At 38.0% G+C, this 27517-nt stretch overlaps 4 pseudogenes; all 4 read right to left on the reverse strand.

Moving 5' to 3' along the window:
- Positions 1–1106: 1106 nt before the first annotated feature.
- LOC110129667 (olfactory receptor 5AR1-like) lies at positions 1107–2028 on the reverse strand (annotated as a pseudogene).
- A 9731-nt stretch (positions 2029–11759) lies between these two features.
- Positions 11760–12674, reverse strand: LOC110129678 (olfactory receptor 5W2-like; annotated as a pseudogene).
- A 3090-nt stretch (positions 12675–15764) lies between these two features.
- LOC110152128 (olfactory receptor-like protein OLF2) lies at positions 15765–16700 on the reverse strand (annotated as a pseudogene).
- A 9039-nt stretch (positions 16701–25739) lies between these two features.
- Positions 25740–26667, reverse strand: LOC110129679 (olfactory receptor-like protein OLF2; annotated as a pseudogene).
- Positions 26668–27517: the final 850 nt, after the last annotated feature.

A 27517-nucleotide genomic window follows, 5' to 3' on the forward strand; every position in this document is an offset into this window, starting at 1 on the left:
GGTGACAGGACAGGGAGGCCTGGTGTGCTGCAGTACATGAGGTTGCAAAGAGTTGGACACCTCTGAGTGACTGAGCTGAACTTAGCTATCTGGGGCCAGCCTACCTTGAGAAAGCCTGTGCTTTCTCATCCTGAGTCCCCTCAGGGCTCACTGACCAGGCAGCTGTATTATGACAGCTTCATGACTGCAACCTTCTTTGTTTACTAATGTGGCAGGCAAGAGTTTTCATTAACAAAGTCCTCTCCAGTGACTTCTGGAAAATCAGGGGATGTTTGATGATGATAACTGAAGCAGAATGAAGAAAAAATGAGCAGATTTTTACATCAAATAATTCTTGTCCCAGATTCTCATTTTTGCCTAAGACAAAAGAGAACAGTGCAGATGGATTTTACCTAAAATGAACAGACTAGAATGAAATTAAGGAAATGATTATTATTGTTTTTTTTTTAATAAATTTGCAAAGGTTCAATTTTCTATTAGTTTTTCAGAATAATTCATTCATCTATTCAATAAATATTTTTGAATTGCCTTCTGAGGCTAAGCACTGTAAATGGTAGACAACAGTGAACTAGACAGGAAGGACCAAACTTTTATGGAATATTTAGTCTAGGGAGAGAAATTTCTCATTCAGTCTTACTTACAAATTAGTTGCTTCTAAATGTTATGATGGAGCTTTGTTAGGGTGAAACAAATACATGAAAAGGATATAAACAACCCTAATTTGACCCACTAACACTCTCATCTGACTCAACAAGTTTATTAAGTCTATTGTTAAAAATAAAAATAAATAGGAGCCTTTAGGAAGGTAAGTCAAATTAACATGAATGGTGGTTGCTCTCTGCATGACATCTCACTGAGACTTCTCCAAGAAAAGAAAAAAGAGATATACAAAAACTCTCTCTGCAAAACAGAAAGGTGATCCTATCAGTACTCTTCCTTAGTTTGGAAAGTTTAGTGTAATGACCGTCCCCTAAACAGATTTAGGTGAAAGTGTAAGTAGTGGAAAATATTCAGAAACTATACTAGTAAGACTACAAGAATCTATGTCAAAGTTCCTGTGCTGCTTCTCTTAGAATCTTTAAATACTTTAGGATGAAAGTATTGTATCACCCAGAACACAATTTAGTGCTGATTGTTTTTTTAGGGCACATTTTACGTCCTTATTCCTTAATCTGTAGATGAGTGGGTTTAACATGGGGATGATAACTGTGTAAAAGAGGCCGTTTTGTCTGTGTCCATGGAGTAACTGGAGTCGGGCCTGAAATACATGAACAGGAGTGTGCCATGAAATGTAGCCACAGCGGTTAAGTGCGAGGCACATGTAGAGAAAGCTTTGTGTCTCGCCTCTGCTGAGTTCATCCCAAGGACGGTTGCTGTGATGTAGTGTAGGAGAGGAGGACAGTGATAATGCTCGTCCCCACAACACAGCTACTGGATATGAACAGCGTTATCTCATTGATGGATGTATCTCAGGAGGAGAGGCCTAGTAAGGGTGGGATGTCACAGAAAAAGTGATTGATGATATTGGAATTGCAGAATGACAACCAAAATGTGCAACAGGTGTGGATTGCTGAATCAACCAAGCCTACAATGTAGGCAGTAACCACAAGCTGGATACAGATTCCCCTGGACATGGAAGTTGTATAAAGAAGTGGATTGCAAATGGCCACATAATGGTCATAAGCTATGACAGCCATCAGGAGACATTCCACATCTGCAAAGGCTCCAAAAAAGTACATCTGGATGGCACATACATCATATGGAATCTTTTTTTGCTCAGATAAGAAATCTTGGGAGAGATAGTAGAAGAATGCCAAATGTCATAGAAAGACAGATTGCTCAGGAAGTAATACATGGATGTGTGCAGTCTGGGGTCCACCTTGATCAGCAGGATCATCCCAACATTGGCAACAACAGTCACGCCATAACCCATCAGGAAGCGCAGGAAGAGCTCCTGATCCACATCTTTTCTACCGGAAAGCCCAAGAATATGAAGTCAGTAAACACAGTGCAGTTCTCAGCAGTCATCCCTCACACATGAAAGTTCCTGGTTATGAAAAAGGAAATGGAAGTGGAGGGTTAATATCATCTTACTGTCTTAATTGCTAAATTGCTATTTGTTTCCATATTTCAGTAATTAGAAGAAGAGATAAATAATGCTAAGATGTCTTGAAGTTAAATTGACCCTTTGGGAAATATTTCCAATTTGATATAACTGATAAAATGATAATAATAATGATATACTTGTAAACCACTGTAGTGTTTGCAGCACAGATTCATCTAAGCTAAATCAGGCCATTTCCACATCAATTTGTATAACATTTATGGTGATTTTTGCTACTTCAATCTAATATTAAGAAATTTATGTCCTTAGATTGAAGGTAAGATTCTCACAATTAGTTGGTCCAGATAACCCAAGTCTTCTGACAAGATCTCTGCTTTGTTTTGTTGCAATGATGTACGGATGTTGTCATATCCTGTAATAGAGAAATATAGTTAATGAGTGATGTAGATAATGAATATTTTGCTTTGCAATTTCTTCATCTGCCATGAGTGTGGAGCAGGAAGAGCTGTGGAAAGTTTCTGAACATAAGAGGAACTAATTTCCCCATTAAACTCTCTAAAAAATAAATAAATAAATAAAAAATAAAGGTCTGTTCAACTTTAGTATATGAGAGATAGATAGTTTGTGAAGACCCACTGGAGCGGTAAGGTGATAGCTTTTGGATAAGAGGGTGGAAGGATGCCTATGTGTGAAATCATAGTGTGGAGAGGCAGTCATATTCCAGGGCTGATATTCTCACCTCTGAGATTGCTGTTACATAGAGGGGGGATGATGAAGAACGTCTGGGACCCAATTGTAGAGATGCTGATAGCGCAGATGACAGAGAAGCAAGAAAGGCAGTGTGGTTTACTGTGTGGATCCTTCTGACCAAGTCTATTCTACTTAACATGATATATTTAACACAGGATAAGTTATGTAAGACACAATCAAATACTCATATGTTCACAGTCCCAGAATCTCAGAGACAATCATGCATGAACTGTGTCCCCATCCCAGTCTCTAAAATTTTTGATAGTTTCATTCTTTAATTTGATCCTTATTTCTCTTGAATATCTCTGAGACCAGTCATCCTTGATTTAGAAGTCACTTGTCTTAGGCAGGCCAATTGAATTTTATGTCCCCTTTTAATACTTTACCCAAACCAACTGTGTGCTATACAACATCATACCCACCCTATTACATTCTGTGAGAATGTAAGAAAAGTGGAGTTGAACGTAGGGCTTCCCAGGTGGCTCAGTGATATAGAATCTGCCTGTCAGTGCAGGAGATGCAGAAGACATGAGTTTGATCCCTGGGTCAGGTAGACCCCCTGGAGGAGGAAATGGCAACCTGCTCCAGTATTCTTGCCTGGGAAAGCCCATGGACAGAGGAGCCTGGCAGGCTACAGTCCACGGGATCGCAAAAGAGTTGAACTATGTATATTTATCTGGGTATATCTGAAGAATTAATACTTTCAAACTGTGGTTCTGGAGAAGGCTTTTGAGAGTCCCTTGGACTGCAATGAGGTCAAACCAGTTAATTCTAAAGGAAATCAACCCTGAATATTTGCTGGAAGGGCTGAAGCTGAAGCTCTAATACTTTGGCCACCTGATGCAAAGAGCCAACTCTTTGCATCATTGGAGTTGGAAAAAAAAAACTCATTGGGAAAAAAAAAAAACTGGCTCAATGGATAAAACCCTGATGCTGGGAAAGATTTAGGAAAAAAGAGAAAGGTGCAGCAGAGGACAAACTGGTTAGATAGCGTCACCAGCACAATTTGGTGCAAATTAATTTGAGCAAACTCAAGGAGAGAATGAAGGGCTAGGAAGTCTGGTGTGCTACAGTCCATGGGGTTGCAGAGTCAGACATGACTTAGCAATTGAGCAACAATAACAAATATATTGATTTGAAAAAAACAGATTTGAGAAAGTAAGTAAAATGAAATTTTGTGTATATTTCATATCTTCCTTTGTGTATATAACATGATTTCTTTCAAAAAAGGATTAAAAACCTAAGGAAATCTCAAATATATATCAAAGAAACAAGAAAGATATCAGTACCTGTCCCAGAACTCCTGACTTGCTTGTGGCATGCAGGTCTATCTGCAGGAGGATTCGGCATTGTCTCCTGCCTGACCTAGATTATATATCCAGCTCTGTGTCTGGTCCCTGGGTGGTGAACGCTTGGTTTCTCAGGAATAATTAACAGACATCATGATGTAGTTTATCATCTGGCATTTCATACAAGTAAGTTGATTGTGAATGGAATACAGATTACAGTTAAATAATACTAATCAACAAGCATATCTATATCTATATATATGCATATATATGTGTATATATGTATATATATTTATGTGTATATATGTATATATATATATATATATATATATATATAGAGAGAGAGAGAGAGAGAGAGAGAGAGAGAGAGCCCCATCCCTCTGTTATGTTTTTTAAATAATCCCAAATAGAAATTACTGATAGAGGCATATTGACATAGATATAGCACGTGGTATCTGGAATGTTCAATAGTGATTATTGCATTCATAACTCTCGTAGAAGGTGACAGTTACTGTAACTTGAGTGTTCATACAGACACAATGTTGTTGAAACTGCTTCTCCAGTTCATAGCTTATTTCTAGAGAGGTTTTCAAGTTAAGTTAAATTTGCTGTCTCTGGAGAAAGAGCCACATACTTATCAAATCAATGAGAGCTATTACAGTTTTGATTCAACAAATTCTGCTAACTAGCTTTTCATCAATATGAGCTCATGGCTTCTATCATTCTGTATGTGACCTAACTACCATCACTGGTTATGCTTATTGTAGGGATACCAATTGCAGAGTAAAAAGAAGGAACTGTGAAAAAAGACTTGACCTAAGTTGCAATCTCATTACACATAGTTACTGAAGGAGACCATGCAATGGGAGTCAGAGATGGTAAATGAAGCCTACAATTGTTGGGATGATACCTTGATGAGAGGCTGACAAATGACTCACAGAGGAAATAGGACTGGAAAAAGGAAAGAAAGTATTAAACTCAAAGTTGAGGTTGAGTAGTCAGGGAGAGGGTGAACCAGCAAGAGAGAAGAAAGCCCTCAGTAGTGAAAATTTATGCTGTGTAATAAATTACACCAGAGTTGCATTTATTGCAGTGGAAATTATCTTTAACAGTAGTTTTTATCAGAGGAGGGGATAAGTTAGAAGGTTGGAATCAACATAAACACACTACTATGTATAAAGTAATCAACAAGGTCTTGCTCTATAGTATAGGGGACTCAATACTGTGTAATAACCTATATGGGATAATAATCTGAAAAAGAATAGATACATGGATTTTTATTACAAATCACTTTACTATACAACTGAAACTAAGACAAAATTGTTAATCAACTCTAACCCAATATAAAATAGAAATTAAAAGGTAGAATTTTGTCAATACAGATCATTGTGAAGGTAAGGTGTGGGCAATGCTTGCTTTCGGTGGGGAAGAATGGAGTAGCCTGAAGGTGATGAGAATCAAGTGTCTTGTCCTAAATATGGAACAGGAAATGTCCTAAGTGCATGAGTTCATCACAAAAGATAGATATTGTTTCCTTTGCAGTTAAATGTGCCATTTCAACCATGGCCCTTGGGACAGGACCAGAGAATTACATAAGAAAAGTACTCTGGGATTTATTAGCCAAATTACTTCTTGGCAAGGTGCAAAAAAGGGAATTACATCATTAGTGTGGTTTCAGGCATTTGGACTGTTTTGGGAATGGCGTGCCCAACATAGATCACTGTGAAGTAACCTCTGCTCAACTCAGACAATGAATGAATGCAGGGTCTGGAAAAACCAGTTCTAAGGGCAAAGAACTCCAAACATAATGTGATGATGGGATGTGTAGTGAGATCTGAAACATTGATGACCTGCCTCTGAAGGGAATAAAGATGGATGCTGAAGATGCCATTCATGACCTGGTGCTGTGAATGATAGCATGTCTTTTCAGGGCTCGTCCCTGAGGGACTTATTAAGCTTTGTATGATTGTGCAACTCTATGTAAAACAGATAGCGAGTGGCAGCCAGCTATACAGCACAGGGAGCTCAACGTGGTACCTGCAGTGACCTAGAGGGGTGCGGTGCCAGAGCGGAGGGTGAGAGGGAGGGGGCATATGCACACACATGGGTGATTAGTTTAATGCACAGCAGAACTATACCCCACTTAAAAAAAAAAAACACAGATTGAATACTCACCTCTCTCACATCTTAATCATTATGTTAGAATAAAAATAAACAGAAACAAATGCAAAAAACTCCTGGTTTTCTTATCATCTGTAAAGGCATTAATACAGTGTCATTAGATAAAAAGTTAAAGGAACAAAGTAAAGTCTACCTTTTTTTCCTTAAACGCACAGTGGGTAGATGGTAAAGAATCCATCTGCAATGAAGAAGACTAGGGTTCAATCCCTGGTTAGAAAGATCTCCTAAAAAAAAGAAGAAAGAAAGAAAGAAAGAAAGAAAGATCTCCTAAAGAAGGAAATCCAGTATTTTTGCCTGGAGAATTACATGGGCAGAAGTACCTCATGGGCTATATAGTCCATGGCTCAGCAAACTCAGACACTACTGAGTGACTAAGCACCTCAGTACCTTATATGTAAATGATGGCCAGAGAATCCAATTTTACATAACGAAAATAAGCTTATTGTTAATAGGCATGACTATCTTTAATAGGTTTTTAACAAAGTACATTGAATGTGGAAGGGATTTGGGCAATAATTAAGAGGTACTGATATATAAAATATACTGAGAAAAAATCCATTATTTGAGGTTATAAGAAAATATGTGGGTCATGGAGAAAGCAAGGGAATTTCCAAAAAACATCTGCTTCTGCTTCACTGGCTGTGCTACAGTCTTTGACTATGTGGATCACAAAAATCTGTGGAAAAATCTTAGAATTGATGGTGTTTTGCCAAAAGTTTTCACTTCTGTCTCAGGTTCAAAGGATTTGTTAACAAAGTAAGCCACTTGTTATATACAAATAAAAAATGCAGATATTTATTAGAGAATTATCTAGCTTACTTTCAAGATACTAACATTAATAGAGCAGAGGATACATCACTAAATTGGGTTTTGACCAACATTGAGACTTACACAGGTCTGGGAAGTCCCATGTCATGGACATCTGGAGTCCCAGCTGGGAAAAGGCCCCAGGCAGCACCTCCGCTCTGCTCTGTGGGTGAGACTTCAAAGACTGTCCTTCTGGTTTCGATTTATAATCCCAGGACAGACTCAAATGGATATATTCATCAATCTGGAACCAAATTGCAAGCCTGGTTTCAAGATAATGCTGCTGGCTTTGCCATGAAAAGCTTGGAATGTGGCGAAGCCTGGGGCAAGCCAGGCCCCCTCCAGGGGGTCAGCTATCTCAGGATTCCTCCCCCACCTTACCTATGGTGCTGCAAGTCTTGCACTCACAGCAGTCACTCCCAGTCACTCCCAGTCAGGGCAGTGCACAGGTAGCTTAGAAGCAAGGTCACAGGCCTGCTCTGCTTTGTCTCTGAAGCCTAAACAAGACTATTTATTTACTTTCTTTAACAGATGGGAGTACCAGATCACTTTACCTGTCTCCTGAGAAAACTGCATATGAGTCAAGAAGCAACAGTTAGAACTGGACATAGAACAAATGACTGGTTCAAAATTGGAAAAAGGGTATGACAAGGTTGTATATTGTCACCCTGTTTATTTAACTTATATGCAGAATACACCATAAGAAATGCTGGGCTGGATGAATCACAAGCTGGAATCAAAATTGCCAACAATTTTTTGCCAACAAAATTTTTTGCTGATTGCCAACAATCAACAACCTTAGATGTGCAGATGATACCACTCTGATGGCAGAAAGTGAAGAGGAACTAAAGAACTTCTTAATGAAGTTGAAAGAGGAGAGTGAAAAAGCTGGCTTACAACTCAACATTCAAAACGCTAAGATCATGGCATCTGGTCCCAACGTTTCATGGCAAATTTTGTTGTTAACTCACTAAGTCATGTCTAATTCTTCACAACCCCATAGACTGCAGCACACCAGGCTTCCCTGTCCTTCATCATCTCCCAGAGTTTTCTCAAACTCATGTCTATTGAGTCAGCAATGCCATCCAGCCATCTCATTCTCTGTTGTATCCTTTTCCTTCTGCCTTCAGTCATTCCCAAATTCAAGGTCTTTTCCAAACATTTGGCTCTTTGGATCAGGTAACCAACATATTGGAGCTTCAGCTTCAGCATCAGCCTTTCCAATGAATATTCAGGGTTGATGTCTTTTAGGATTGACTGGTTTGATCTCCTTGCTGTCCAAGGAACTCTCAAGAGTCTTCTCCATCATCACAGTTCGAAAACATTGATTCTTTAGACTCAGCCTTCTTTATGGTACAATTCTTACCTCTGTACAGGACGACTGGAAAAGCCATATTTTGACTACACAGACCGTCGGAAAAGTGATGTCGCTGATTTTTAATACTCTAAGCTTGTCATTGCTTTTCATCCAAGGGGCAACCATCTTTTAATTTCATGGCAGCAGTCACCATCCACAGTGGTTTTGGGACCCAATAAAATAAAGTCTGTCAGTTTCCATTTTTTCCCCATCTCTTTGCCATGAAGTGATGGGACCAGATGCCATGATCTTAGTTTTTTGAATGTTGAGTTTTCAGCTATTTTTTTCACTCTCTTCTTTCTTTCTTTTTCTTCCCCCCACTCTCTTCTTTTACCTTCATCAAGAGGCCCTTTAGTTCCTCTTCACTTTCTGCAATTAGGGTGATACCATCTGTATCTTTGAGGTTGTTGATATTTCTGCCAGTGATCTTGATTTCAGCTTGTGATTCATCCAGCCCAGCATTTCACATGATATACTCTGCATATAAGTTAAGTAAGTGGGGTGACAATATACAGTCTTGACATACTCCTTTCCCAATTTTGAACCAATCCATTGTTCTATGTCTGGCTCTAAATGTTGCTGCTTGACTTGCATACAAATTTCTCAGGAAGCAGGTAACATGGTCTGCTACTTCCATCTCTTTAAGAATTTTCCACAGTTCGTTGTGATCCACACAGTCAAAGGCTTTAGTGTAGTCATTTAAGCAGAAGTTGATTTTTTTTTCTGAAATTCTCTTGCTTTTCCTGTGATGAAACAGATGTTGGGAATTTAATTTCTGGTTCCTCTGCATTTTCTAAATCCAGCTTGTACATCTGGACACTCTGTTCATGTACTGTTGAAACCTAGGTGAAAAATTTTTAACGTCACCTTGCTAGCATGTGAAATGAGTGCAGTTGTGTGGCAATTTGAACATCCTTTGGCATTGCCCTTCTTTGGGATTGGAATATAAACTGACCTTCATGACAAATAGAAGGGGATAAAGTGGAAGCAATGACAGATTTTATCTTCCAGGGCTCCAAAATCACTGGGGACAGTGACTGCAGCCATGAAATCAAGAGATTTTTTTTCTTTGGAAGGAAAGTGATGACAAACCTGGACAGAGTATTAAAAAGCAGAGACATCACTTTATTGACAAAGACCTGTGTAGTCAAAGATATGGATTTTCCAGTTGTCATGTATGGATGTGAGAGTTGGACCATAAAGAAGGCTGAGTGATGAAAAATTGATGCTTTTGAACTGTGGTGCTGGAGAAGGCTCTTGAGAGTCCCTTGGATAGCAAGGAGATCAAAAGAGTCAAATACTAAAGAAAATCAACTCTGAATATTCATTGGAAGGACTGATGCTGAAGCTGAGGCTCCAAAACTTTGTCAACTTGATGCAAAGAACTGACTCATAAAATCACTGGTGCTGGGGAAGACTGTAAGCAGGGGGAGAGGTTGAGATGGTTAGACAGTATCTTTCACTAAATGGGCATGGATTTGAGGAAACTCTGAGAGATAGTCGAGGACAGAGGAGTCTTGTGTGCTGTAGTTCTTGGGGTCCCAAAGAGTCAGGCATGACTTCGCCACTGAACAACATGTCACTCAGTGTTCCAGTACATGTCTCAGATACACAGAGAGCCAATATTAATCATTGCAAATATAATAAAATTCTAAACATTACCTTGTGTTTGTTTCTTATGTTCCTGTATACCAATACTTAAGATGATAACTTTCTCTTTCATTTAAAAGATAGCAAAAAAAATTTTTTTAATATGAACTGAGATAATGGCTCCCTGGTAAAGAATCAGCCTAATAATACAAAGGACAGGGGTTTAATCCCTTTAATCTCAGGAAGATCCCCTAGAGAAGGAAATGGCAACCCATTCCAGTATTCTTGCCTGAGAAATCCCACAGACAGAGGAGCCTGGCAGTCTATAATAGAGTCAGACATGACTTTGTGACTAAAAACAGCGACAGCAAAAGGCCAATGCTAGGAACACCTCAAGAGGTGGAGTTGTCTTTTCCAGTGACCTTTAAAGAAGACCCAGGTTCTTCATCCTGCAACTTCCAATCATGAGTTTCTGTACATCTGTGAAGAGCACCATATATGTTCTCTGCCATATGGCAAGAGAAAATATCCACAGGATGATAACAAGTCTCTGAAGTGTAATAGCAACCTAGTACATATGATGCTAAGACTACTTAGTGATATTATTGGAGCAGAATTATAAGGAATAGACTATACATGAAGTTCTGTCAATCCCTGTGATCCTGTCTCTGTCATTCATTCAGCTGAGGCTGGAGGCACAAAACAGAGAACACATTTCTTTTACAGTGAATACATGTGTGTGCTGTCTCTTCAGTTCTGTCTGACTCTTAACTACCCCGTGGACTAAAGGCCACCAGGCTTGACTGTCCATAGGATTCTCCAGGCAAGAATACTAGAGTGCATTGCCATGCCCTCCTCCAGGGGATCTTCCCCACTAAGGGATCAAGCCCACAACTCTTATTTCTCCTGCATTGGCAGGTAGGTTCTTTACCATTTGGAAGGCACAGTAAATATATTAGAATAAAGTGAAATAAAGGGAGGGGTTCTTGCTAGTGTATTTGGTAAGTTTACAAGGACTCCTTTGCTTAATAATGCAAGGGATCCTCATTCATTTATTCAATAAGTGTTTTCAAATGGCATTCTGAAGCCCAGCACTATAAATATCAAAGTAGATAACAGATGAACAAGAAAAGAGAGGAACTTGCATATATCAAGGTTTGAATTACAACACATGGTTTTATGTTTATTCTTATTTATTTATGAATTTATTTGTATATTAAAGTATTTATTCACTGCCTCTACAATTTTACATGCTATGATGACACAGTCATAGGATCATACAAGTGCATAAAAAGTGTACAAAAAAAAACACAACTATTTGACTCACTAATATTCCCTATTGCTGAGCAAATTTACTATACCTATTGTTTAAAAAATGTACTGGAATCATAGGATGGTAAGTTGAATTGACATAGGTGGAGGGACAGCTTGGTGAATGTTATCTCACAGGAGACTTACCCAAGGAAAGAGGTGTAAAAAAGACCCTCTCTGCAAAACAGCATATTGCTCCCCTTTTCTTAGTCTGGAGACAAATTAAGATCACCAATGCCTATTTTCAACACTCAACTTAGGCACAAAGGTAAGCAATGGGTCATATCCAAAAGACTGTAATGATGAGACTACAAGAATCTATCAGTACCTGAACTTCAGCTCTCAGAATCTTTACATATGTAGTTTTGGTTGAAAACACTGTATCATGCAGAACACAATTTAGTACTGATTACTTGTTTTTTATGGCAACTTTCACATCCTTATTCCTTAATCTGTAGATGAGTGGGTTTAACATGGGGATGACAACTGTGTAGAAGACAGAGGCTCTTTTGTCTGTGTCCATGGAGTAACTGGAGCTGGGTCTGAAATACATGAACAGGAGCATGCCATGAAATATAGCCACAGCGGTTAAGTGGGAGGCACATGTAGAGAAGGCTTTGCGTCTCCCCTTGGCTGAGTTTATCCCAAGGACGGTTGCTGTGATGTAGATGTAGGAAAGGAGGACAGGGATAATGCTGGTCCCCACAACACAGCTACTGGATATGAGCAGCGTTATCTCACTGATGGATGTATCTGAGGAGGAGAGGCCTAGTAAGGGTGGGATGTCACAGAAAAAGTGATTGATGACATTAGAACTGCAAAATGATAATCAAAATGTACAACAGGTGTGGATTGCTGAATCTACCAAAACTTTCATGTGGACAACAGATATTAGCTGGGTACAGAGTCTTCTGGACATGGAAACTGTATAAAGAAGTGGATTGCAAATGGCTACATAATGGTCATAAGCCATGACAGCCAACATGAGACATTCCACATCTGCAAAGGTCCCCCAGAAATACATCTGTATAGCACACAAGTCAAATGGAATCCTTTTATGCTCAGATAGGAAATCAGCCAGCATCTTGGGAGAGACAGCAGAGGACTGGCAAACATCACAGAAGGAAAGATTGCTCAGGAAATGATACATGGGTGTATGCAGTCTCGGGTCCACCTTGAGCAGCAGGCTCATCCCTACCCTGGCAACCACAGTTATGCCATAGACCAGCAGGAAGAGCAGGAAAAGCCTCTGCTGAACGTGCCTTCTGTCTGAAAGTCCTGGGAATGTGAAGTCAGTAGCCACACTGCAGTTCTCAGCAGTCATCACTCAGATCTGTTGGGAAATTCCTGGTTGTGAAAGAGGAATTGGAAATGGAGGGTAAATATATCAATTTACTATCTTTATAGTTAAACCCCTAGTCCTTTTGTAGATTTCAGTAATCAGAAAAGAGACAGACCTTCCTAGGACTGCATGAGGCCAACAGACTCTGAGAAATATTCTCCAATTTTATGTAAATGAAAAAAAAAGTTGATAACAATACATTTGCAAAGCACTGTATAGTTTTGCAGCACCCTTTCATCCGAACTAAATCAGACTGTTTCCAATCCAACTTGTGTAGTATTTATGACCATGTTTGTGGCTTTCCTGATGATTGAGATGGTAAGGAATTTGCCTGCAATGCAGGAGACCTGGGCTTGATCCCTGGGTCGGGAGGATACCCTGGAGAAGGGAATGGCTATTCACTCCAGTATTCTTGCCTGGAGAATTCCATGAACAGAGGATCCTGGTGGGCTCTACAGTCCATGGAGTCACAGTCAGGCACGACTGAGTGACTAACACTTTGCTACTTCTGTCTAATGCTAACAAAATAATGTGCTTTGAGTTAAGCCAAGGGGCTGACAATTGGGTGGTTCACATAACTTGTTTTTGACAAGATTGCTGGGATTTTTGGCTTGCTTTGTTTCTCAGTGATGTAGAAATGTTGTTATACCATGTGTTAGAGAAGAGTGGTTAAGTAAGAAGCACGGGTGATATTACTTTCTTATTCCCCCTCTGGAGAGGGAAGAACTATAGCCAGTTTCTGAATATAAACAATCCTCACTTTCCCATCAACCTCTCAAGTCCCTCAAACCTCAGCATAGGAGGGATAGATGATTAATGATTCAGGACCCACTGGGACAGAGAGGGTGGTGATTTTTGGATAAGAGGGTGGAAGGGTCTCTATGAACTAAATGCTGAAATGCACATACAGTAACATGCCAGCGCTGACCATTCTCCTATTTGGAAGTTGCAGTTATACCAAGGAGATGATGAAGAACATTTGAGATCCAGTTGCAGAGATGCTGATAGCAAGGTTAACAGAGGCAAGAAAGAAGGCTTGGTTTGCTGCATGAGTCCTTTCTGCCCTAACCTACTCCTTCCACACTTTGTATTCTGCCATAACGGTTTCGTAAGACACATAACATAAATACTCTCATGGTCACACTTCTGTAATCTCAGAGACGTTCACATCTGAGCTGTGGCCCCACTCCAATTCCCTAAAAATTTGATATTGTTTGATTATTTTATTTGAGCCAGATTTCTCTTCAGTATCTCTGAGTTCTGCCTTTATTTGGCTTAAGAATTACTTGTCTTTGGAAGGACAATGGAATTATATGTCCCACTGTTACATTTTACCCAAACCAATTATGTGATACATAATGTCATCAGTTAGTCAATTCAGTCACTCAGTTGGGTCTGACTCTTTGTGACCTCATGGACTGCAGCATGCCAGGTCTCCCTGTCCATCACCAACTCCCAGAGCTTGCTCAAATTCATGTCCATCAAGTCAGAGATGTCATCCAACCATCTTATCCTCTGTCATTCCCTGCTCCTCCACTTGTCCTCTTATATTCTAGGAGAATTTAAAAAACAGGAGTTGAATGTAGATGAGGGATAGAGAAGAGCATTGGAACAGTGGTCTAGTGGTCACTGTGCAGGTTTTCAACCCTAGGACTTAACTCGTATGTCTGCTTGGAAAGACATAATTAAGCAAAAATATTTTCCTTTAAAACTTGAAGCATTTTTAGAAATATAATATGTTATACATAATGCATAATATAACAGATAAATTTTTAAAAGAGTAAGAAACATCTGACCATTTCCGTAATACATGTTTGCTCCTTTTATATTCCCTATTTATATGCATTTAAAATAAACAAATTGTACAACTAACTAAAATAAAAATGTGTGTACTATTTCATATGTTCCTTTGTTTATATAAAATACCTTCTTTCAAAAAAACATTAACAAATAAGGAAATCTCAAATACAAATCAGAGAAACAACAAAGTTATCAGTACCTGTCCCAGAACTCCTGACTTGCTCGTTGCATGCGGTTCTGTCTGCAGGAGGGTTCAGCGTTGCCTCCTGCCTGACCCAGATTATATAATCATTTCTGAGTCTAGTCACTGGGTGATGAGCCCTTGGTCTCTCAGGAATAAGTAACAGATATGATGTAATTTATTATCTGATATTTCATACAAGTGAGCTGATTGCACATGGAATATAGACCTTTAGAATAGTTTGCCTTTGGTTCCCCTCTACCTTAATGCCCAGTATTATACTTATTCAGAAACAGTGAATGCCTCAGATCTGCAAGCATTCCTAATTCCCAGTTCACCAATCCTTATGTGGCCATTTTGTTTTCATTCAATACATTAGAAAACAAATACATGCCCATTCACCCTCACACACTTACACAGACACACAAACACACTCTCCATTAAACACATTCATAAAACAAAGATTTTGTAAAAACAGCAAAAACCTTAACATATTTACATTCCATAGGGATAACTAGATGTTTTCTATACTATTTGACTTTTAGTTTTTAAATAAAAATGATGTTAGGACTCTGTGTGTCAGGGAAGCCTGACGTGCTTAAATTCATGGGGTCGCAAAGAGTTGGACACAGTGACTGAACAACAGCAAAGCTTTTTATATTATGTCATAATTACAGTCTGTTAGAAATAATTTGAATAATTATTTAATTGACATTGGTCACTTCCATTATATGGCAATTCATCAGTATAAAAGCAGATGGAGTCACGATGAAATAAAGCCCACATAGAGTGCAACAGCAACTTAGAAAACACCAACTTACAGAAAATTAAAAAAAAAAAATTAACACATATAAAGATTGAAGAAACACAAATTTGACAAATGAAGAGTCTGAAAATTTTCCACAAATAAGGAGTATTAAACTGAAGTTTAATATATAAAATGAAACTTGTGGCATTTAAGAAATCACATATATTGCTAGGATTAGAAGATTGTATAAATACAAACAGAATCATACAACATTATTCAAACCAATTTTGATTTTCATAAATTATTGTGTAACATTGGGAGGAAAATATATACGAGCAAAATTTCAATGGATCCATTTTTTATTTTTACATTTCATCAGAGCCTCTTTCACATCTTTGTTCTGTAGGCTGTAAATCAGAAGATTTAACATGGGAATCACAAGGGTATAAAACAAGGAGGTCATTTTGTCTTTGTCTAGAGAGTAGGAAGCACTTGGCCTGAAATACATGAAGAGCAGAGCTCCCTGGAAAATTGCCACAGCAGTTAGATGGGAGCTGCAGGTGGAGAAAGCCTTGAATCTCCCCTCAGCATAGTGGATCTTTATCACTGCTAGGATGATGTAACACTAAGACACAAAAGAGACCTGAGAGGGTAATCAGTTCATTGAAGCCAGAAATGATAAATGTCACCAGCTCATTGACCTGTGTATCTGAGCAAGATAGCAAGAGGAGAGGAGGAACATCACAGAAGAAATGGTTAATTTCATTTGACCCACAAAAACATAAGCAGAAAGTTAATATTGTACTTATCAAAGCATCCATAATTCCCACCATATAAACCCCAGCCATCAGCAGCGAGCACACCTTGCCGGACATCTTGACTGTATAAAGCAAGGGGTTGCTAATAGCCATGTACCGATCATAGGCCATGACTGCCAACAGCAGACACTCAGAATCTGCAAAGGTACAGAAGATCAGGAATTGCAGAGCACAGCCATAGAAGGGGATTGATTTGTTCTTGATGAGGAAGCCTACCAGCATCCTGGGTCCAATGGCTGTGGAATAGCAGAGGTCCTGAAGGAGAGGCGGCTGAGGAAAAAGCACATGGGTGTGTGCAGCTGGGGGTCTGTTCTAACTAAAATGATCATTCCAAGATTTGCAACAAGAATAATGAGATAAACAACCAGAAACATGGTAAATAGAGTCACTTTGATTACAGGGCTACTACTAATTCCCAAGAGAAGGAATTCTTTCAAGAAAGTGCAATTTTCCCTATCCATTCTCCTTTATTCTTCTTGTAAAAATGCTCCAGAAATGACTGAGACAATGACAGATCAATGTTTTCACTCTTTTTGAGACAAAATATTATCTGTAAATCAGACATAGTTCATTCCAGTACATTTTATTCTGAGAAAATAGCCCATACACATTTCTTCACTATTTGATTTTAAAAGGTTAAGTGTGGGATAGGAGTTTTGAGAAAGTCTGACTCTAAATTTGGATGTCATCTATGATGTATGTGACTAGTTGGAACCTTCACTGCTTTATCTCAGCAATCAGTTCTTTACTGAAAGCTCATTGCATGTCAAACATAATAGGAAAGTAACACTTTAATTAAAGACAAGGTTGGAGTAGTCAACCTTATATTTTAAAGATACATATCCAACTAAGTATACAAGTGATTGCACTTCTTGAGTACTTAAGAATCATAAGGTGTTTATTTGTTCATTTGCTTGTTCAATTGCTAAGGTGTGTCTGGCTCTTTCAACTCAATGTTGAAGCCTACCAGGCTCCTCTGTCCATGGGAATTACCAGGCAAGGACACTGGAGTGGGTTGCCATTTCCTTCTCCAGGGTGTCTTCCCGAATCAGGGATAGAACCCCCATCTCCTGAACTGAAGGCGGATTCCTTACCACTGAGCCACCTGGGGAGCCTAGTTTGCTTATTATTGTGTATTAGATAATGACAGGATGAAATTATCTCTGATTTTGAAAAAAATTAACAATATGGTACTACTGTCTCTGCTCTACTTTTTAATATAGATGTTGAGCATTAGATATATTTTAGTAAAATTTTCTCTAGAAATATTTTACCGCTTTGCCACATTATTATTACTTACGTGCAGGAAAAGTCTGGTGCCAAAGGACATGTCTCTTGACCAGATAAAGAAAAATCCTAGAAGCAAGCAGAAACAAGAAACTTTAGCTAATGCATTTTCATCCCTTTAGATTTTAACCTGGCTTGTTCATTAAAAATAGATGGGACAAAAGTAACAAACATATATTTGATATAAGCTTCTATTTGTGTGTATGTTTATATGTATGTGCATGTGTGTGCTTATGTGTGCATGCACTCTGTTGACATATGAGAATTGGAATATGAATGATCAACTGATTTTGCATTAGACTTGAATAAATATGGTATGTGGTTTTTATGGACTGAATTTGCACAAATTATTAATAGCATTAGTATTGTAATAAGTCATTACGCACAGCGGCAAAGAATTTGCCTGCAATGCAGGAGACACAGGTTCAATCTGCGGCTCAGGAAGATCCCCTGGAGGAGGAAATAGCAGCTCACTCTAGTATTCTTGCTGGGAAAATCCCATGGACAGAGGAGACTGTTGGGCTACAGTCCTTGCAGTTGCAAAGAGTCAGACATGACTAGAGTAATTGAGCACACACAGCACGAACAACATGACACTTTTTACTGTTAAAATATTCAAAAAAATCTTAAATCTTGGTTATACCTTTTCACAGTGCTTTAAAAAAATCCAACTTTTCCCCTTAATTTTGTTTAAAATATACATATATAAAATTGTTTGCTAATCAAAATAAATCTGATATTTCCTGCTTTAATAAGAAATACAGGGGAAATGCTTTCAATTTTTCACCATTGAGGGTGATGCTTGCTGTGGGTTTGTCATATATAGCTTTTATTATGTTGATGTATGTTCCTTCTAATCCTTCTTTCTGGAGAGTTTTTATCATAAATGGATGTTGAATTTTGTCAAAGGCTTTTTCTGCATCTATTGAGATAATCATATGGTTTTTATCTTTCAATTTGTTAATGTGGTGTATTACATTGATTGATTTGGGAATATTAAAGAATCCTTGCATTCCTGGGATAAAGCCCACTTGGTCATGGTGTATGATTTTTTTTAATATGTTGTTGGATTCTGTTTGGTAGAATTTTGTTAAGGATTTTTGCATCTATGTTCATAAGTGATATTGGCCTGTAGTTCTCTGATTCAATGCAATCCCTATCAAATTACCAACGGTATTTTTCACAGAACTAGAACAAATAATTTCACAATTTGTATGGAAATACAAAAAACCTCGAATAGCCAAAGTAACCTTGAGAAAGAAGAATGGAACTGGGGGAATCAACCTGCCTGACTTCAGACTCTACTACAAAGCCACAGTCATCAAGACAGTATGGAACTGGCACAAAGGCAGAAATATAGATCAATGGAACAGAATAGAAAGCCCAGAGATAAATCCACGAACCTATGGTCACGTTATCTTCGACAAAGAAGGCAAGGATATACAATGGAAAAAAGACAACCTCTTTAACAAGTGATGCTGGGAAAACTGGTCAACCACCTGTAAAAGAATGAAACTAGAACACTTTCTAACACCATACACAAAAATAAATTCAAAATGGATTAAAGATCTAAATGTAAGACCAGAAACTATAAAACTCCTAGAGGAGAACATAGGCAAAACACTCTCCAACATAAATCACAGCAGGATCCTCTATGATCCACATCCCAGAATTTTAGAAACAAAAGCAAAAATAAACAAATGGGACCTAATGAAACTTAAAAGCTTTTGCATAACAAAGGAAACTATAAGCAAGGTGAAAAGACAACCCTCAGATTGGGAGAAAATAATAGCAAATGAAGCAACAGACAAAGGATTAATCTCAAAAATATACAAGCAACTCCTCCAGCTCAATTCCAGAAAAATAAATGACCCAATCAAAAAATGGGCCAAAGAACTAAACAGACACTTCTCCAAGGAAGACATACAGATGGCAAAAAAACAAATGAAAAGATGCTCAACATCACTCATTATGAGAGAAATGCAAATCAAAACCACCATGAGGTACCATTACACGCCAGTCAGGATGGCTGCTATCCAAAAGTCTACAAGCAATAAATGCTGGAGAGGGTGTGGAGAAAAGGGAACCCTCTTACACTGTTGGTGGGAATGCAAACTAGTACAGCCGCTATGGAAAACAGTGTGGAGATTCTTTAAAAAGCTGGAAATAGATCTGACATATGACCCAGCAATACCACTTCTAGGCATACACAGTGAGAAAACCAGATCTGAAAGAGACACGTTCACCCCAATGTTCATCACAGCACTGTTTATAATAGCCAGGACTTGGAAGCAACCTAGATGCCCATCAGCAGACGAATGGATGAGGAAGCTGTGGTACATATACACCATGGAATATTACTCAGCCATTAAAAAGAATTCATTTGAATCAGTTCTAATGAGATGGGTGAAACTGGAGCCCATTATACAGAGCGAAGTAAGCCAGAAAGATTAAGACCATTACAGTATACTAACACATATATATGGAATTTAGAAAGATGGTAACGATAACCCTATATGCAAAAAAAGAAAAAGAGACTCAGATGTATAGAACAGACTTGTGGACTCTGTGGGAGAAGGCGAGGGTGGGATGTTTCAAGAGAACAGCATCGAAACATGTATATCTAGGGTGAAACAGATCACCAGCCCAGGTTGGATGCATGAGACAAGTGCTCGGGCCTGGTGCACTGGGAAGACCCAGAGGGATGGGGTGGAGAGGGAGGTGGGAGGGGGGACTGGGATGGGGAATACATGTAAATCCATGGCTAATTCATTTCAATGTATGACAAAAACCACTGCAATGTTGTAAAGTGATTAGCCTCCAACTAATGGAAATAAATGGGAAAAATAAATAAATAAATAAAACAAAAAAAAAAAAAATAAGAAATACAATGGGGGACAGATATACACCCATGGCTGATTCATGTCAGTGTATGGCAAAACCACCACAATATTGTAAAGTAATTTAAAAAAAAAGAAATACAATGTTTTTTCCATTAGATTGCAGATTATTAACCAAAGATTATTAACCAAACCAAATCTCTAAATATTTGCTTCCTTAGTTTTTGAAATTTAAGGTTCTTATTCTTCATTCTTCAAATTTTGCAACTCAGAAAACTACCTGCAATGAGCAAGTTCTCCTGTGCTTGCCTCTGGCAGGTAAATGATGTTAGACAGATCACACTTAAGTTTTATTTAGTGACAGTTGGGAGTTAAATCTCTAAGGCATTTGCCCTCACTCTTCTGTGTTATGCAAGCATGTGATTAATTAGATTTCTAGTTTTGTATTTTCCCCCATGAATGTTGTAACAACTTTAGAAAAGGCCAAACTTAAATTCTTCACACTTGAAGCAAACTGATCATGTCAGGAACGTTAAATGATTTTTTAGTATGATCTATTGTGACCGTGAGTCTACATCATCTTCCTCCAGTCAAATCAGACATATAATGAAACTCAAATGGACTCTCCACTTATTTTATCTGCTATTATTTCTCTTGCTAAATTTATGAAATTAATAGATTTATTAAATATAGTGATTATTTATTAATTTCTTTACCCTTAATTATGTTTAATGTTTCTTTACTGCCAAAACAATCTCCTTCACCTTCCTACTTTGGAATATAGCAGTTTTTCAACTAATCAACAACTTTTTTCCTCATTAACTGTCTGTGATTTCATTTCTGAAAATGCATGTTATCCAACAAGATTTCAATTATTTGTATAATTTCACACATATAAAATCATTTTTTTATTCTCTAAATGGATTCTACAGGAAGAAAAAAAGTGAATTTCTAGATCCAGTTCTAAACAAATTTGATTCATCAGTACACCATTGAAATCCTCAGTTACTTAGTTTCTCTGATGATCTTACACCAGAGGTTTATCTTCAGTTTATAATTATGATGGTATTAAAGAGTTATCATGCTTCATCTTATAATTTCCACTGTTTAGTGAAGCAAAACCCAAATATTTTTCTAAATAAAAATATTGATGAAGTGATGTGCATTTAAGTTCCCTTAACAATCATTTTATTAATCTCTACATCAAAGGGTGATACAACAATAGCTCTTCAGAGACATATATGGTACTCAAGTGGTAAACTAATAGCTGAAGGTAGGGCAGATTTCTACATATGACATTTATTCTGCAATTTTGTTGAATTTATTGATGAGTCCTAATAGTTTTCTTTTTTGCTGATGTCTTTAGGATTTTCTACATACTGTATCATGAATCTTCAAGTAATGATGTGTGTGTGTGTGTGTGTGTGTGTGTGTGCTCAATCATGTCTGACTCTTTGTGACCCAATGGACTGTAGCCTGCCAGGTTCCTCTGTCCATGGAATTCTCCAGGCATGAATACTGGAGTGGGCTGCCATTTTCTTCTCCAGGTCAAGTAATGATAGTTTTACTAAAACTGTCTCCTTTTTGATTTTGATTTCTTTTATTTTTTTGTTGCATAAAGTTAGATTCAATGACTATCTTTCACATATATGTTTAAGATAAAGAGACATCCCTTTACTCTTTACTCTTTTTACTCAATTCACAACCTGAATTGCAGGCAGCTTCTTTAACCCGCTGAGCTATTTATATGTATTAGGTAAGTCAGTTACGTTTCCTATCTGTCCACTACACAGGGTTCCCTGTATGTGAGCCGTGTGAGCCTTTCTGTTGCGATGGGGCCAGCTACTGTGGGAGCACTCTTAGGTGAATTGCCCTCTGGCCAGTTTGACTAAAATGTTCTGCCTGATACAGTGGCTGCTGGCCCACTGTTGGGCAGGCTTAGGTCCTGAGGTGACTGGCTACAGGCGTGGAGGGCTAGGACTGTTCCAGGCCTGCTAGTGGACAAGACTGGGGTCTCTGTGGCTGGTCAGGAGCTTGGAGAGGCTGGCGTTCATTTCAGCCCATTGCTGGAAGAGTTCTGGTCCCTGGGCATCCAGCTACAGCACCTGGGGCTCCTGGGTCTGATGGCAAGTATCTAGCGGATGAGTAAGCCCTTCGCACTAACAGACCAGAGTGAGGACTGGGCAATGCTGATTGCCATGAGTGTCCTAGTGCCCAAATGAGTCTCAGAAGTGGCTGCTGCCAGCATCTGTGTTACCAAAGGAGTTCCACTTGGTTCCTGCTTCTACAAGAGGCTCTTCAAGATCAGCAAATGGATTTGATCTGGGCACCCTTAAAATTAAGGCCTTTACACTCAGGCTCAGAGTGCATGAGATTATGTGTGGACCCTTTAAGAGTTGAATCTGTTTCCTGTAGCCATCCAACTCTCTCATAGGCAAACCTTTCCAGCTTTCAAAGCCAGACCTCTGGGCTTGTTTTCCAATGGAGGAGCCCTGGGCTAGGCAGTCCAATGGGAGCTCAGACCCTTCATACCCTTGGGGAGAGACTCTACAATTGTCTTTCCTTCCATTTGTGAGTTGCCCACCTGAGGGTGTGGGTTTTGACCATACCATGTCTCTATCCCTCCTACCCATTTCACAGTAGTCCTTCTCTGTATCCTTAGGTGTGGAAATATTTTCTTCTAGTCGTCAGGTGTTATCATAAATAGTTTCTCTGTAAATAAATAGCAACAGTGCTTGATATTTATATCATCATATAATTTTCTATGGCATATGTCAATCCACATCTCCACTAACACACGATCATTGTGAATCCTCTGGTTATTGAACATCAATACCAGTGATGTCTTTCATTTTAATTTTAGCTACTATGTATTTTTTTTTCCTCATGACTAATACAGTTGATTACCCATTTTAAAAAAATGCAGGATGAAATAATTGTTTAGTGGGTCCAGCTTGATGGCATTAGGGCTCCTGAAACACATGCTAACTATCTTATGATTGCCACTTTATCCAAGGTCTAACTGGCCTAGGGATATCACATATTCTATTGTTATGAATATGCTTAAAAAGAAAAAAGCATGCACACCAATAGAATTGGCTATTGCCTTGAGAGGTTCATACCAATGTAGTTACAGAATGTGGTAGCAGGAATAGACAAGAAAGATTATTCAACCTAAGCCCATCTTTAAGCAGAGTAGACATTATGTCCCAAAGAGAAAAAGTGATTTGCTGGAGGTCACATTGCTGGTGAGCTGAAATACAAATTCAGACCCAATTCCATTATTGTTTCTTCAGGTCATAGAATTCTGAAGAAGATGACTTCAAACTAGGTTAAATTTGCTGCCAATTAAGATCAAGCCACACACTTATTGATGTAGTGAGTATTAATACACACAGCAGAATCATTATACATACATAGGCACAGATATACACACTATATTTTCATAATTTTAAAAAGTCATCCAAATATTCTTTAGAAAATTACATCATACTTGATCAGACAGAACATTGAGTGTTTACTGCTTGATAATTTTCTTAAAATTAAACACAAACAGAACCAGCAAATCCTATTAAAGCAGTCTTTAAAGAAAAGAGTTTAAAAAAAAAAAAGTAAAGAGATTAAGGGATGTCTCTTTATCTTAAACACTTATGTGAAAGATAGTCATTGAATCTAATTTTATGCAACACAAAAAAGTTTAATTTTTATAGACATGAATATGTTTAGTATGTTTTTATTAGTAAATTGAGTGTGGAAGGAGTTGGACTGTAATTAATTCCCTGATATGTGAAATATTCTATGAACAGCAAATATATTATCTGGAATGTAAACTAAAATATTTTAGAGTAATGTATACTCTTGTATTAAAACTCAATTCTGTTAGTAATTGAAAGCAAATAACCTGCTGATAATTATGTTTTAATGTGTTGCTTTATTCTTATATTTTAAAGTGCATAATATTCAGCACTTTTTATGACTAATGAGATATATTGAATTAGAAAATAAGTTAAATTGAAAATCTTGTATAACTCATTATCCCATCCTCCTGGAATCACAGAAGAGTGACTCCATGTTCATTTTTGATGATGTAAAATAAAATGAGTGGTCATGACAACCTGATATAATGCTATGTTTTTCATAAATGGATTAACTGTTAATTTATTACTGTGAGAACAACATAAGTACTTAATTTAGTGTTACAAAGTGAGGATTACTTAATATCCATCTACTTGGCAATCACCACTATTTAAACTGTTAAGAATACAGTTCCTGTTTATTTAATAAATACACAGAGAGAGGATATAAGTACTTACAAATGGGATACTAATGCAAATACTACTTTTTTCCCCATTGAACACAAATTTGTTAATAACCATTCCTTTACAACTGCAACTGTATTAGCCAGCACCCCCCCCCTTAATTTTAAGAAGAATAATGCTGTGAGCACATGAAAAGAGATGGAGTCTTCTTTTCTAGTGAGCATTGGAGAAGGTCCTGGTATATTGCCCCCAACTCCCATTTATGTAGTTACTATAGAGTTGTTCCCACTGATTCAATCAGAGCAGAATTATGAAGAATAGAAGATTGAGAAATTCTCTACATCCAATGACCCCTGCCTCTGATACATATTTAATCTATGCCAAAAGATAGAAGCATAAGTGAATTTTGTCTAAAATATATATTCTGGAATAAACTATTAAAAATAGAATTTTTTGAAATGTCAAAAATTGGCAAAACTCATTTTTGTACCAGCTTTTCAAGGGACACTTGTTTATTTATTCATTAAATGTTTCTGAATGGCATAATGAAACCAAGCATTTTAAGTGGCAAAGTAGAAGCTTTGTGAACAAGACAGGCTAGGGTCTTGTATTTATGAAACTTTGAGTTAAGGTAGGAGGGTTATTTATTTATTTATTTATTTATTTATTTTTATTTCTTAAGTACTACTAAGTGTCATGATGGAACATGTGTAGGTGTTACTATTACACAGGAAAGGCAAAAACAAATCTTTTAACCCACTAACTCTCACTTTTGAAGAAGACAGTTTATTAATCCCATTGTTTAAAAAATATATGTATATTGGAATATTTGGACCATAAGTTGAATTGATGTGGGAAGAAGGATTGCTCTGCCCATGATAACTCTTTGAAGCATACACATGAACAGAGAAGAGATATAATATGTCTTTTTTAAAAAATAGCAAAGTGAACCCATTACTATTCTTCCTTAGTTTAGAGAGACAATGAAGATAAATAATCTCTGACCCCTACATTCATTTTAGGCATAAAGATAAGAGATGGAAAATATCTGGAAGTTGTATTGGTGAGATTACCAGACTCAGTCTAAGTACCTGAATATTAGCTATCAGAATTTTTAATAAATCATTTTGGGTAAAAACTCAAATTTAATGCCAAGTGCTCTTTTCAGTGCAGTTTTCACATCCTGTTTCTTAAACTGTAGATCAGTGGATTTAACACTGGGAAGAAACTGTGTGGAAGACAAGCCATTTTGTCTGTGTCCATAAAGTAATTGGAGCTGGATCTGAGATACATGAGCAGGAGTGTGCCATAAAATATAGCCACAGTGGTTAGCTGGGAGGCACATGTGGAGAAGGCTTTGCATCTCCCCTTGGCTGGTTGTTGTGATGTGTCTGTAGGAGAGGAAGACAATGATGATACTGCAACCCAGAACACAGCTGCTCTAAGGGAACATCACAATCTCATTGACGGTTGTATCTGAGGAAGAGAGGGCTAATATAGGTGGGAAGTTACAGAAAAAGTAATTGATGACATTAGAATTGCAGAATGACAACTGAATTGTGCAATAGGTAAAAACTGCTGGATAGATCAAAGCTTCTAAGTACACAAAAACTACAAACTGGGTACAGAATCTCCTGGACATGACAACTGTATAAAGAAGTGGATTACAAATCACTACATAATGATCATAAGCCTTGATAGTCAACATGAGACATTCCACATCTGCAAAGGTCCCAAAACAACACATCTGAATGGCACAGAAATTAAATGAAATCTTCTTTAGCTCAGATAAGAAATCAGCCAGCATACTGGGAGAGACAGTGGAGGAGTAGCGAGCATCACAGAAGGATACAGTGCTCAGGAACTATACACGGGTGTGTGGAGTCTGGGGTCCACCTTGAGCAGCAGGACCATCCCTATGTTGGCAGCTGCAGTTATGCTGTAAACCAGCAGGAAGAGATGAGAACGCCTGCTGCACGGCCCATCTGCCAGAAAGCCCTAACAGTATGAACTCAGGAGACAGTGCAGTTCTCAGCAGTCATCACTCACATCTGGGAATCCCTGGTTATGAAAGAGGAGATGGAAGTGAAGGATGACATTATCTTACTATCTTAGTATTTTAGTTGCTGGTCCTTTCTGTATTTCAGTAATTAAGAAAAGAGATAATGCTAGGACTATGTGAGGCAAACTGACTCCCTGTAAAAAAAATCAGCAATAATAATAATGATGTCACTTACATTTGCATAGCACTGTACTATTTGTGGTGTTCTTTCATCTGAATTACTGCTACATCAACCTTATTAGTATGTATGCCAATTTTTGCTACTTTTACTCATATTAAGAAATTGATATCCTCAAATCTGAGGCAGTAATTCTTAAATTAATTGGTCCAGATAACCCACATATTCTGATAAGACTGTTGCTCTTCTCAGTATTGCAGAAATATTGTTTTATCCTGAAATAGAGAAGCATAGTTAATGAGCAGTGTAAATAATGGATGTGCCCCTTTGTTATTTCCTCATCATGAACAATTATGGAATAGGCAGAATTATTCCATTTTCCTGTGTATAACATGCTCCTGTGTCTCCATAAGTCTCCCCTCCCCACATCCAGTATACACTCTTACTGTTGTTGTTTAGTCACTAAGTCATGTCTGACTCTTTTGTGATCCCATGGACTGTAAGCCACCAGGCTTCCCTGTCCATGGAATTTTCCAGGGAAGAATACTGGCATGGGCTGCCATTTCCTTCTTGGGGGATCTTCCCTATCCAGGCATTGAACCCTGGTCTTCTGCATTGGCAGGCAGATCCTTTACCACTGAACCACCAGGGAAGTCCAGTATCCAGTAATAAGTATCAGTTAACCAGAGCAGGGAGGGAACTGAAGAAGGTG

Source organism: Odocoileus virginianus, chromosome 24 (assembly GCF_023699985.2).
Source record: "Odocoileus virginianus isolate 20LAN1187 ecotype Illinois chromosome 24, Ovbor_1.2, whole genome shotgun sequence".
Lineage (NCBI taxonomy): Eukaryota > Metazoa > Chordata > Mammalia > Artiodactyla > Cervidae > Odocoileus > Odocoileus virginianus.